A 14,970-nucleotide genomic window follows, 5' to 3' on the forward strand; every position below is an offset into this window, starting at 1 on the left:
GTAGCTATACTCATATCAGATAAAATACACTTTAAAATAAAGAATATTACAAAAGACAAGGAAGGGCACTACATAATGATCAAGGGATCAATCCAAGAAGAAGATATAACAATTATAAATATATATGCACCCAACATAGGAGCATCTCAATAAATAAGGCAACTGCTAACAGCTCTAAAAGAGAAAATTGACAGTAACACGATAACAGTGGGAGACTTTAACACCTCACTTACACCAATGGACAGATCATCCAACAGAAAATTAATAAGGAAACACAAGTTTTAAATGACACAACAGACCAGATAGATTTTATTGAGATTTATAAGATATTCCATCCAAAAACAGCATATTACACTTTCTTCTCAAGTGCACATGGAACATTCTCCAGGATAGATCACATCTTGGGTCACAAATCAATCCTCAGTAAATTTAAGAAAACTGATATCATATTAAGCATCTTTTCTGGCCACAACACTATGAGATTAGAAATCAATTACAGGAAAAAAACGCAAAAAACACGAACACATGGATGCTAAACAATACGTTACTAAATAACAAAGAGATCACTGAAGAAATCAAAGAGGAAATCAGAAAATACCTAGAGACAAATGATAATGAAAACACAATGATCAAAAACCTGTGGATGCAGCAAAAGCATTCGAAGAGGGAAGTTTATAGCAATACAAGCCGACCTCAGAACCAAGTAAAATCTCAAATAAACAATCTATCCTTATACATAAATGAACTAGAGAAAGAAGAACAAACAAAATCCACAGTTAGTAGAAGGAAAGAAATCATAAAACTCAGAGCACAAATAAATGAAATAGAAACAAAGAAAACAATAGCAAAGATCAACAAAACTAAAAGCTGGTTCTTTCAGAAGGTAAACAAAATTGATAAACCCTAGGCAAGAATCATCAAGAAAAAGAGGGGGAGAACTCAAATCAATAAAATTAGAAATGAAAAAGAAGTTACAACAGACACCGCAGAAATACAAAGCATCCTAAGAGACTACTACAAGCAACTCTATGCCAATAAAATGGACAACCTGGAAGAAATGGACAAATTCTTAGAAAAGTATAACCTTCCAAGACTGAACCAGAAGAAATAGAAATTATGAACAGACCAATCACAAGTAATGAAATTGAAACTGTGATTAAAAATCTTCCAACTAACAAAAGCCCAGGACCACATGGCTTCACAGGTGAATTCTATCAAACATTTAGAGAGGAGCTAAGAGCCATCCTTCTCAAACTCTTCCAAAACATTGCAGAGGAAGGAAAACTCAAAATACTCATTCTATGAGGCCACCATCACCCTGATACCAAAACCAGACAAAGATACTACAAAGAAAGAAAGTTACAGAGCAATATAACTCATTAATATAGATGCAAAAATCCTCTACAAAATACTAGCAAACAGAATCCAACAACTCATTAAAAGGATCATACACCATGATCGACTGGGACTTATCCCAGAGATGCAAGGATTCTTCAATATATGCAAATCAATCAATGTGATACACCACATTAACAAATTGAAGAAGAAAAACCATATGATCATCTCAGTAGATGAAGAAAAACTTTTGACAAAATTCAACACGAATTTATGATAAAAACACACCAGAAAGTAGGCATAGAGGGAACCTACCTCAACATAATAAAGGCCATATACGATGAACCCACAGCAAACATCATTCTCAATGGTGAAAAACTGAAAGCATTTCCTCTAAGATCAGAAACCAGACAAGGATTTCCACTCTCACCACTCTTATTCAACATAGTTTTGGAAGTTTTAGCCACAGCAATCAGAGAAGAAAAAGAAATAAAAGGAATCCAAATTGGAAAAGAAGAAGTAAAACTGTCACTGTGTGCAGGTGACATGATACTATACATAGAGAATCCTAAGATGCCACCAGAAAACTACTAGAGCTAATCAGTGAATTTGGTAAAGTTGCAGGATACAAAATTAATGCACAGAAATCTCTTGCATTCCTATACACTAATGATGAAAATTCTGAAAAAGAAATTAAGGAAACACTCCCATTTACCACTGCAACAAAAAGAATAAAATACCTAGGAATAAACCTACCTAGTGAGACAAAAGACCTGTATGCAAAAAACTATAAGACACTGATGAAAGAAATTAAAGATGATACCAACAGTTGTAGAGATATACCATGTTCTTTGATTAGAAGAATCAATATTGTGAAAATGACTATACTACCCAAAGCAATTTACAGATTCAATGCAATCCCAATCAAGTTACCAATGGCATTTTTTACAGAACTAGAACAAAAAGTCTTAAAATTTGTATGGCGACACAAAAGACCCCGAATAGCCAAAGCAGTCTTGAGGGAAAAAAACGGAGCTGGAGGTATCAGACTCCCTGACTTCAGACTATACTACAAAGCTATAGTAATCAAGACAATATGGTACTGGCACAAAAAGAGAACTATAGATCAATGGAATAGGATAGAAAACCCAGAGATAAACCCATGCACCTATGGTCAACTAATCTATGACAAAGGAGGCAAGGATATACAATGGAGGAAAGACAGTCTCTTCAACAAGTGGTGCTGGGAAAACTGGACAGCTACATGTAAAAGAATGAAATTAGAACACTCCCTAATACCACACACAAAAATAAACTCAAAATGGATTAAAGACCCAAATGTAAGACCGAACACTATAAAACTCTAAGAGAAAAACAGGCAGAAAACTCTATGACATAAATCACAGCAAGATCTTTTTTGACCCACCTCCTAGAGTAATGGAAATAAAAACAAAAATAAACAAATGGGACCTAATGAAACTTAAAAGCTCTTTCACAGCAAAAGAAACCATAAACAAGACGAAAAGACAACCCTCAGAATGGGAGAAAATATGTGCAAACGAATCAAAAGACAAAGGAGTAATCTCCAAAATATAGAAACAGCTCATGCAGCTCAATATTAAAAAAACAAACAACCCAATCCAAAAATGGGCAGAAGACCTAAATAGACATTTCTCCAAAGAAGATATACAGAAGGCCAAGAAGCACATGAAAAGGTGCTCAACATCACTAATTATTAGAGAAATGAAAATCAAAACTACAATGAAGTATCACCTCACTGGTTAGAATGGGCATCATCAGAAAATATACAAACAACAAATGCTGGAGAGGGTTTGGAGAAAAGTGAACCCTCTTGCACTGTTGGTGGGAATGTAAATTGATACAGCCACTACGGAGAACATCATGGAGGTTCCTTAAAGAACTAAAAATAGAGCTAGCATATGACCCAGCAATCCCACTACGGGGCATATACCCAGAGAAAACCATAATTCAGAAAGACACCTGCACCCCTGTGTTCATTGCAGCACTGTTTACAATAGCCAGGACTTGGAAGCAACCTAAATGCCCAGCGACAGATGAATGCATAAAGAAGATGCGGTACTTGTATACAATGGAATGTTACTCAGCCATAAAAAGGAACGAAATTGGGTCATTTGTAGAGACGTGGAGGGACCTAGAGACTGTCATACAGAGTGAAGTAAGTCAGAAAGAGAAAAACAAATATCGTATATTAATGCATATATGTGGAACCTAGATAATGGTACAGATGAACTGGTTTGCAGAGCAGAAATTGAGACACAGATGTAGAGAACAAATGTATGGACACCAAGGGGGGAAAGCGATGGGGGGTGGTGGTAGTGGTATGATGAATTGGGAGATTGGGATTGACATGTATACACTGATGAGTATAAAATGGATGACTAATAAGAAAATAAATAAATAAATATACATTAAAAAAACAAACAAACACATTTCTAAGCCCTAACCCAGGTTACTAAATCAGAATCTTTGGTATTAGATCCAGGGAAATGTATTCTTTTATTAACGCTTCCAGGTGGCTATGAGTCCCTCTAAAACCTGAGAAATATACTTCCTGAGTATGAGACAAGAAATGTCATGCTAAGTAGCAAAGTAGTAAAGGATTGAATGCCAGCTCCACTGTACCATATTATGGTATAATTTACCTTAAGCAAGTCGTTTTTACCTCTTTGTACCTTGTTCCTAATATAAGGATATTAAGAGCCTTTATCCAAAAATATTGTGACAAAGATTAATACATGGAAAATGTTTAGTATGGTTCCTGGCTATGTAAATCTTGGCTCTTGCTGTTGTTAAAAGGAACATTACCTACATAAAAATAGTAGGCCAATTAAAAAGAGTGTCTCGGTGAATCCACGTGGTGATCCTGTTTTACTATTGAGTTTCTGCAGTTCCTGCAACATGCTAGACACTCTTCATTAAAAGCTAATTTTTACAGTTTTTGAACTTTCTTTTTTATATTTTACTGTATTCCTAACACTGTGAATCTCCTGAAAGAGAATAAATCAACAGAGAAGGAAACTTTCTATGGCACAAGGATAACACAAGAGACCCACGTTGATGAAGTGCCTACCACAGGGCAGGACTGTCCAGACGTGACTGTAGGAGGAAGTAGCTGTAGGTCTTACGACCCGCAATTACCCAACACAAAGGCTGATGACCCAGAGAAAAAAAAGCACCTCAGACACTAGCCACAAGTATCAAAAATGCATTAAATTAGTTATGTATATTGTGAAATGTTTCTCCTTACTCTGGGATATGTACATTTTTCACCAAGAAATAAAAACAAAAAAAGATAACGAGGTGCATGTCATGGAAAGGACACAACCAAGTTATCTGTGCTTCATCAACCATAGTTTTTATGCTGTTCCTACAGATTGATATGCATGAGTTCATTTAATTTAATTGTCAGAAAACTATGCAAGGAAGATATTCTTTTTCACAGGGAAGGAACATAAGGTTAGCGAGATTAAGTAGCCTGTCTATGGTGGCAGTCTGCATTCAACTCGTGGCTGGCTGTTTCTGGCCCCAAATCCTTCTTTCCATCACTTGACCAGAGCAGTAGATACAAAGCAGCCTGCTGGGTGCCCAACACTACTAGCAGCTGAAGACTCAGCAGCGACATGCCCTCAGGGAGCTCTCAGTCTAGCAGGGAAGCTAGAGAATGAATACATTCTGAGCAGCATTACAAGCGTTATGGACCACAGGAGGTATAAGGAGTTCTAAGAGCATACATCAGGGAGACTAATTTTACTGCAAGGATGGGGAAAAGCCCCCTCAAGGAAGGGACATTTAACCTGAAAGATGAACAATAAGTAGGGTCAATAAAGGAGAGGGAAAGAAAGTACTGATAGCAGAAGGAACAGCATGTATGAAAAAACCCAAGCCAGAATGAGTCAGATACTTTGAAAGAAAACAATATCCAGGAAGGCTGGAGCACTAGAAGCAAGGGCTGAAAAGAGACTAAAGAAAAAATAATGGGAAGTCTTGCAGGTCACATAAGGCTCTGAAAATTCATCCTAAAATCAAATAATAATAATAATTTAAAATAAAAATTCAGGGGCTTCCCTGGTGGCGCAGTGGTTGAGAGTCCGCCTGCTGATGCAGGGGCCACAGGTTCGTGCCCCGGTCCAGGAAGATCCCACAGGCCGCGGAGCAGCTGGGCCCATGAGCCACGGCCGCTGAGCCTGCGCGTCCGGAGCCTGTGCTCCGCAACGGGAGAGGCACAACAGTGAGAGGCCCACGTACCGCAAAAAAAAAAAAAAAAATATTCAGTGAACAGATTAAGCAGATGAAAGGTAATGAGCAGATTTTCTGACTTATAAGGTTCTCCCACATCAGTGACTGGCATAGACATATTAGAAGACTCTAAGGAGTTGTCCGCCTCTGCCCAATGTGTTTTTGAGCATCAGATCGATGGCTCTCTTTATACTGATGCACCAATTCAGCTGATACACCACAAATATTCAATACAGTAAGTACTATAAATACACTGCAATTTCTACTAAACTATAGCTCCAAGCACCACCTCTTATCTTGATCTCAAGATGTACATCATCTGTTCCTCTCTTGGCTTATTGTCTGCAGCTGTGTAATAATGACACCCCAAGCACCCATTAGAGTCCATTTTATTGGTAACTTCTGCTTACTTAGGAAGACTATTACTCAGCTTCTGGAAATCAAAGCCAACAACAGCCTCTGGGCTGACATATACCTGCAGTCCACCAAGTACTAGAACCATGTGGAAAGACAGAACAATGAAAAAAAACCAAAAACCCAAAAATCTGTATAGAGAAACAGCCCTTTTGTGTCACTGGCTGCCTTAGTAGTTTTTCGTTGGATTCACTGCTGGCTATAGAATGAAATTCATCGTGTAATCTTGACTAATATCTTAGCCTTGAATTCTCCTCACACCTTCTAGACGTTTTTTAACATTTCATTAACTGATTTACCTGATTTAAAAACAGGTGTGAGTCAACAACTGAGCTGATTTTATTCCTCTTTTGATTTGCTACTGAACTATAAAGATTACAAAGTCTGCCCTTTTGTTCCCTTGCTGTTCCTATCTCATGTATACATTTGTCTCCTAAAATCTTCCCCTTGGCTAATCTAGTCCTGCTTCTTCACAACGTTCCTCTCCCAAAGTTCCCACTTTGAAGATTGTTTATTTATTAATAAATTTATTTATTTATTTACTTATTTATTTTTTGCTGCATTGGACCTTCGTTGCTGTGTGTGGGCTTTCTCTAGTTGCGGCGAGCGGGGGTCACTCTTTGTTGCAGTGCATGGGCTTCTCACTACGGTGGCTTCTCTTGTTGCAGAGCATGGGCTGTAGGTGCACAGGCTTTAGTAGTTTTAGCACACGGGCTCTAGAGCGCAGGCTTAGTAGCTGTGGCGCACGGGCTCAGTTGCTCTGTGGCATGTGGGATCTTCCTGGCAGGGCTTGAACCCGTGTCCCCTGCATTGCCAGGTGGATTCTTAACCACTGCATCGCGAGGGAAGTCCTAAGATTAAGTTTAGAACTAACAGTTTCCAAGGATGTATGTACCCTGCTGCTTGGAGGCTGAAGCCACAGAATGTAAAGTAGAAATGGAAAATAAATAATGTATATTGTAATCTGATGTTGTGATTCCCTTCAGAGCCTCCAGAGCAATACATGAAGTTTTGGGGCACTGCCCTGAGGAAAGAAATTCTGCATCAAGGAGGTCTGGAAGGAAGATGTTCAGCCAGCTCTTCTCCGTGAACTGATTGTTCAACTAGTAACCCACCACTGACTATCCTGAAATTAAATAAAACCTTGTATGCTGGCATGTATTAAATATTCTTTTGAAATGTTGCTAGTATAGAAATTTGGAGGTCACCTTCTGAGGTGATCCCAATGAGTCATGCCCTCGTATAATTGCCTGCTCTTGAGTGCAGATGGAACCTTCTAGTGCTTCTAAATGATATATTATGGCAAAAGTGATAAGATGTCAAGCCTTTGATGAAGTTGCTTTATATAGCAAAGGTGATGCAATGTCACTCCTATGAATGTTATATAAGACTCTGGCTTAGAAGATTGGAGAGAGAACTTCTCCTGCTGGCCTTGAAGTAAGGCTGCCATGTTGTGAGACAGGCCGTGAGGAAGCTCACATAGTAAGGAACTGGGGGGCCTCTACTAGCTGAGAGCAGCTGCCCCCCCGAGATAACAGTGAGCAATACAACGGGGACCTCAGTTCCACAGCTGCAAGGAGATGCATTGTCAACAACCAGAGGGAGCTGAGGAGCAGAACTTCCCTCAGCCAAGGCCCTGATGAGCCTACAGCTTGGTTAGAACCGAGATAGACTGAGACCCTGAGCAGAAACTCCAGCTAAGCTGAGCCTGTACTCCTGCCCTACAGACACTGTGAGAGAAAAAATAGCTGGTTTATTTTTTTTCTTTTCCTTCAGTACTGCAATAATATTCCATGATCTCCTTGCAACCAGTTTTCTGTTGTAAAAAGTGTGACTTAAAACTGATTTGAGGCCCTTTGTAGGTGATTCCCCTTGTTCTTTTGCAGCTGTTAGAATTTTCTTTTTGTCTTAACCAAATTGAGATTTATACGGATTGCACATTCTTCTCAAGAGAGCATGGATAGAGATGTTTCGGGAACGGCACATGAGGAGCTCTGTTGACCCTATCTCTGGTGAAACAGCCATAACTGGTGAAAATTAGTGAAAGAAAAAAACTTTAGGTCTCTGGATATTGCCCTAAAGACACACAGCAAATGGAGAAACCCTTAAGAAAATCTATGCAGTCTTGGTAAGGAAAGAGAGAGTCTGCGGCATTTTGAGCCTTTACCTTCCCTTCCCGCAGCTCACCATGACCATAGCTCCACTACGGCAGGTTCAGCCAAGAACACAGGAATCTCTTCCACCAGGGTCATGCCATCTCCCATGGCAGGGCAGGATGCCAGTATGTCTCATGCTCCAGCTCCGTGTTGCAGAAGCCATACTCCAGGCAAGAGTCACTGAGTGGTCTTGCGCGCCCTTCTTCCACCCAGCTCTCACTCAATGGTGGAAGCTGTCTTCCAGGTGCATCAGATCAAGAATACTGGTTCCTGATTGGCTTGTTTCTACTCGCTTGTAGATAGGGCACAGTTTCTACACCTGAAGACGCTAGCCAAGACCAGAAGCTAAGGCCCCACACAGTGGCCCACTTGTAAAGAAGGAATATCATCTCTTGAGAAGTGGGCTACTGTCCTTGCCACCAGCTCTGGAGCAGTGGTGCTGAGGTTTTTGTGGTAAGCAATTAAAAGGAGGCCCAGAGCGCCATGAAAGCAACAAGCTAAACCATAGACCAGGTAGAGTTTAACAAAGAGCACCAGGGAAAGAGACAACTAGAAGGATCCCTTCTGGGGTCAGAACAAACCTGAAAGGCAAGCTTCAAAAACTACCCCTGCAGAGAATGGACTTTAATTGGACTGGTCTGTGGAGCGGTTTACACCCCAGGACATTGTTGAAAACAGTAGAACAATCAACCAGCAATTAGAGGAGGCTGGCAGCTAGATGTGATACCACCAGAGGCAGACAGTTTAACAATGATCAGAAAAACAGAGAGAGATCGGCTAAAGCCATTGTCATCCCAGGGTAACTGTGTGTGGCCGGAGGCTGCATCCTCTGAGGCAGCATGCTGTGAGGAAACAGATTTCACAGAAATATCCAGCCAAGCAACTAAAAATATAAATAAACAAACATCAACACCCACAGCAAGTCCTGGAGGGACATATCAGTATCCAGAGTTGGAACCCACATAGAAGGCTGATGGAAATGCAATATGGTGTAGTTACTTTGGAAAACAGTCTGATGGTTCCTCAAAAGATTAAACATGCAGCTACCATATGATCTAGCAACTCCACTCCTAGTTATATACTCCTCCCCCACAAAAGAAAGCATATGTCAACTGAAATAAAAGCATACAATGTGAGAGCCATGAGTTTCAGTTTTATTTGGTGACTTCCTGAGGACTGTAGCCCAGGAGACAGCCTCTCTGATCATTCTGAGAAACTGCTCTAAAGAGGGGAGTGGTGGGGAGAGGCCAGTATATATGTGATTTTGGCCAAGGGGGTATGTGCAATCAAGCATACATCTCAGTTGAAGTGCCAAGGAACAGATATCAGTTAATGGTTTTAGTGCTTTTCTAAGTATGGGAAGATGCAAGAATCCAAGTTCATTAAATTTTCTCCTGAAAATATCTAACTATCTGAGGTTCTGTTGTGACAGTTTTCCCAGAGCAGAATGCCTTATTTCTGATCTCCCACTGAATTCCTTTCAGAGTGTGTTGTAGGTCAACACCTGCAGTGGCTAGTGACTTAATTCTTGTAGAACTGTGTAGTGAGCGACATTCCTTAGTTGCCTCATGTACGGTTAGGCCATTCAGGATGGCTGTTCTCTGGCGCTCTGTACATCCTCTGCTTGACCAGGCCCTGTTTCACTCACAGGACGATCCAACCCTCTTATATAGAGCTTAATTAGTAACTGCCCATGTGCTTGCCTCCTGCCCCAGCTGCTGGTTTCCTTGGTAACTGATGAGCCACCCTGACATCAATTCCCCCTGTAAATGGTAGCCTCCTTCTCCCCCAGGTAGTGGAGATTGCTGTCATGTTCTGCTGCCCTCTGCCATCCACGGCAGGGTGTCATTCCAGGACCTTTGGTTCATACATATAAAATGCCCTGTCCAATAAACTGTTGATGTCTCTGTCACTGCCTCTGGGATCTTTTTTCAGTCTCAGGACTGGGCAACTACCAGGCTTGCAGGCCTGTGGGGTACAGCCCAACAGAACATACCTCCACTCAAAAACACATACACAAATGTTCATAGCATTAGTCATAATAACCAAAAAAGTAGACACAACCCAAATGTCCATCACTGGTAAATTTATAAATAAAATGTGATCCATATATTCATATAATGGAATATTATTTGGCAATAAGAAAGGAATGAAATGCTGATACATGCTATAACATGAATGAACCTTGAAAACATTATGCTAATGAAAAAAGCTACTCACGAAAGACCACAATTTGTCCATAGACAGAGAAGGTGAGTGGCTGCCTACAGCTGAGGCTGTTGGAAAGAAATGGAAAGGGACTGCTAAATGTTATGGGGTTTCTTTTTGGGGTCATTAAAATTTTCTCATATTGATTGTGGTAATGGTTGCAAAACTCTGTGAACTTACTAAATATAATTTACTAAATATAATTGAATTGTACCCTTTAAATGGGTGAATTGTATGGTAGGTAAATTATATTTCAGCTGTTTTTTAAGAACTGGCAATGCAACCAGTCACCTTCCTTAATGAACTAATATTATATTTACACTATTAGAATTTTACCTAAAACTTTGTGCTTCTGCCAGAGAATTTTTAGAGTATTCCTTTAGTTGTGTGGTGCAGAGAGAGAAAAATTTTTAATTAACCTCTTTGCAGATTTTTTTCAGTAATAAAGTATGTGTTGCTAGGTGAACACATGGCCAGGAATTGATAGGTTCAGCATTGCTCAGTGATGTGAGGTTTGCCTCTAAAGATTCTGAGGCTTAGTAAATAAAATCCATATTGTCCCTTCTGTTCCCAAATCAATGGTTGGCCTAATTCATTATTAGTAATTCTATTCAGGCATACAACATGCTTCTATGCTGTGCTTTTAGTTTGGGAGAGTCAACTTTTAAAATTAGGCTATTTACCACTCAAAGACATTGGACCCACAATTTTTTCTCACCATACCATATCTGTGCTTTTTAAAAAGGCAGTTTAGCCATTTATATTTAAGAAAAGAGATTGGAATATATCTTTTGGTACTGAAACATAACTCTTTATTAAAGCAAGTAAATATAAGGGATATTAGGCAATGAAACATAATTCCTTTAGAGAAAGATTTCTTTCCCAAATAAAGACCTAGGATGTATTTCTTAGTGATTACTTTAAAGGGAAAAAATTTAAAAAGACCTCAGACATTTCTTTTTTTTAACACACATTACACAACTTGTGCTTAAAAACCTCTCTAGAAGTTTACGCTCAACCATCTTCAGCGTTTGAATGTGCGGGGGTCTCTTAACTTCTGTCACAGCCACAGACACAGTGTCCACATTAATTAGGGGAAAAAAATGGTTTACTTTTGTAAACTACTTGCATGCAGAACGTCTATATTCTTTCCTGCACATAGAAGAAAAGAGAAACTTCTACACTTTCCTTATACCTTTCACGTGATTATGGTCATTCAGAAAGCCCACTTTCACAGGGAGCAGTACGGTCCTTTCTTGGCTTACTCTTTTTAACTCCTCCCTCCCAGCAGTCATTCGTCATCTGACTCCTAAACTGGTGCCAGATGTCACTTAATTGATATTTATCTGTTTACATTTTGAAAATAACCTAAGGTAGGCCCCATCAAAAAACAAAGTTATGGAAACTCTCCTAAAGCACTGAGGTTCCTGAAATGATCATAATATTGTGAAAACAACTTAAACAAGACTTTTAAATAGAAATAATGCTTGTCAAATATGGCAAAATGCTGAACCTCACTGGGCGTCAGTAAGAAGCCTGTGTTTAGCCAACCACATCCAATTCCGCAATCAGGCCCTCTCCTAGCTCACGACAGCAGCAATAAATTGATGGCAAGGATGGATCACTAAATTCTGGTAATTAGTGGGATATTATTCCTTCTATCAAATTTGAAGTATAATTGATTAATCCCTTAACTTTGAGATATGTCACATCAATTTATTTTGCTTGTCTCGATAGCAATCTTTCTGTGTTCTTAACACAGTTATTCCAAAATTATAGATCAAGCAATCAATACAAATTTATAAGTGACAAAAAGATGTGAGTTATTATGCTGGACTTTACGAGAAATATGACGTCAGATAAAATTTCTTTTGTCACTCAAGTTACTTAAATATTAGTTGGAAAATTAGGAACTGATGGGGAGGGGGAAATTTCTGCCTCTACCTGTCTTGAGTTCTTGTGGCTGGACTAATAATAAAACTGATATAAAATAGATTAACAGGAGAAAAAGAAACAAATTTTAATTCACAGGGAGGTCTCAAAGAAATGAGACATAAGAAGTGTCCAAAGCAGGCAGCTTTTGTACTTTTTAGATAAAAAAACAATAAACATATGAGAAATTGACAGGACAAAGAAATTTAGGATTTGGATGCTCAATTAGTGAAGAATCTAAACAGAATTTGGGCTTGGGTGGTAAATTAAAGTAATAAGATTTGTTTATATAGTCTTCTGGGCCTGAATTCCCTATCTCTGGCATTAAAGGTGTCCTTCTACCTCCTTTCACATGAGAGGTTTATTTCCTGCTTTCAGGGAGATAGAAAGAAGGGTCAGAGTGTCCCTCTTGCGTTGGTCGTTTCTTAAGTAACTTTAATTCAAAATAATCAATATGCCACTGTGGCATATTTGTGGGTGGCCTGCCTTGAGCCCCAACAGAACTAAATAAATAAAAGAAATTTTTAAGTAAAAGAGGGATAGTGGGACAGAGAGAGAATAAGACATAATAAGTATGCCAAATGAGTGGTTTGAATCTCTTTAAAGCAATGACCACCATATTGGTCTTCAGATTATCATACACCAGGTTTATTACTCATAGTGTTCAAGCTTCTTGTACTTGATGGTAGAAATAAGAATATTTTCACTTCCTTCAAAAATGAAAACTGTGAAACAGCCTATTTCTAGCAACAAAGGTATTTTTGTTTTGACTTGACATTACAAATTATTGGCCTTCAAATTACTCATGGAAATATTGCTTAAAGCATTTTGATAATCAATTATTACTTTCCACATTAGGGTCTCATTTTTATTAGTGAATATTCTAGCTATGGTATAGACACATTTTTTTTTAAATTTAGTCTGCTAAACCAACTAATCTACAAATTGCAGAGTTGCCTACGCTTCACACCCTGGGGAAGCAAAACTGACAATTTGGAAGAGTTTTAAAACATATATATTAGGGAAACCATTGACTGTGTGTTCATGGCTCAGTTATTTTCATTTTCATTGCTCATTTTTAAAAAAGGGAAATTTTCACACTGGATTATTTAATTAATGATGAATGTGTGACCCTGTGTACATTTCAGTCCACTGTGATCCCTGACTACACAAATAATTCATATCAAGGAAACTGCTTGTATACAGGAAAGAGAAGCACTTACCTGGAGCTCCATTATCAGTTTCATCTTTAGTAGGTGTCATATCATAATTTCTTCTTCCATTTCCTTTTAAATTTGATTAACAAAGAGCAGATATGTTACTGCTGTGCAAGAATGACGCATTCATTAATCACAATACCATTTACAATTATGAGTACATTTGTTTTTTATATTAAAATAATAGCTGCTATAAGAGTAACTAATCCGACAGTAATATTCTATTAAGAACGTTCAACAGTGCATTATAAATCTAAACTACAAAGAGAAATTAGAGTGATTGGAGAGTTACTGTGTTCCAAAATAGAAGGTATCATATGCCAACTATTGTCATGAGATGGTCAGTAGAAAATACATAAGGCGCAAATTCCATGGCGAAGATACCTGTAAGTAAACACAGAGGAGAAATATTTCCTTTTATCCTTATAGCATCTTAACTTCAGTTATAAAAGCTATTATTCAAAGAGTACATGAAGGCTTAGGGTTATTAAAGCAATTCGTTTAATGATATGTGCACAAAGATAAAGGTAACTACAAATGTCTGGCTTCTAACTCATGCTGATAGTTTGGAATTTTCTCTTTCTCACGAATTCATGTTTCTTGTAGATAACAAGCTGCCCTGGGGAAAAGGGACCTGGAGAGAAAAGGGTAGTAGCTATTATTGGGAGTTTACAAAGTGCTGCACTCCATTAACATTTCTCATTCCCTGGGAGCCTGTTTCTGACAGCTCCCAAAGCTCAGCACTAACGCAAAGCCTTAAGCAGGTGGATGGTGGGCTGTTACACAGGCGCCTCTGCATTCTGGAAATAACACAAGTTTAAAAACCACACAGATATGGGTTCAAAACATAACTCTGCCACCTACTAACTCTGTTGCCTTGGGCAGATGATAACCTCCTGAGTTTCAAGTTTCTCATATGTAAAATAAATAGAGAATTCTCCTCCATCAAGATAAAATGATATTTTAGAGATTAATCCTTTGTCTGTTGTTTCATTTGCAAATATTTTCTCCCATTCTGAGGGTTGTCTTTTTGTCTTGTTTATGATAGCATCGACATATATACACTACCGAATGTAAAATAGTTAGCTAGTGGAAAGCAGCCACATAGCGCAGGGAGATCAGCTCGGTGCTTTGGGACCACCTAGAGGGGTGGGATGGGGAGGGTGGGAGGGAGACGCAAGAGGGAGGGGATATGGGGATATATGTATGCATATGGCTGATTCACATTGGTATTGTATTATACCAGTATTGTGTAGCAATTATAACACAGTATTGTGAAGCAATTATACTCCAATAAAGATCTATTAAAAAAAAGATAAAATGATATAATGCATACAAATATCTGGTAAATCTAAGTGTTCGATTAATTAAGCTAGTATCTATTTGAAATACTTAAGGTCTATCATGTGGCAGGTACTACGCTGGGAGAT

This window comes from Delphinapterus leucas, chromosome 8, assembly GCF_059928025.1.
Source record: "Delphinapterus leucas isolate spDelLeu-1000000601 "Yukka" chromosome 8, BTC_Dleu_Yukka2, whole genome shotgun sequence".
Lineage (NCBI taxonomy): Eukaryota > Metazoa > Chordata > Mammalia > Artiodactyla > Monodontidae > Delphinapterus > Delphinapterus leucas.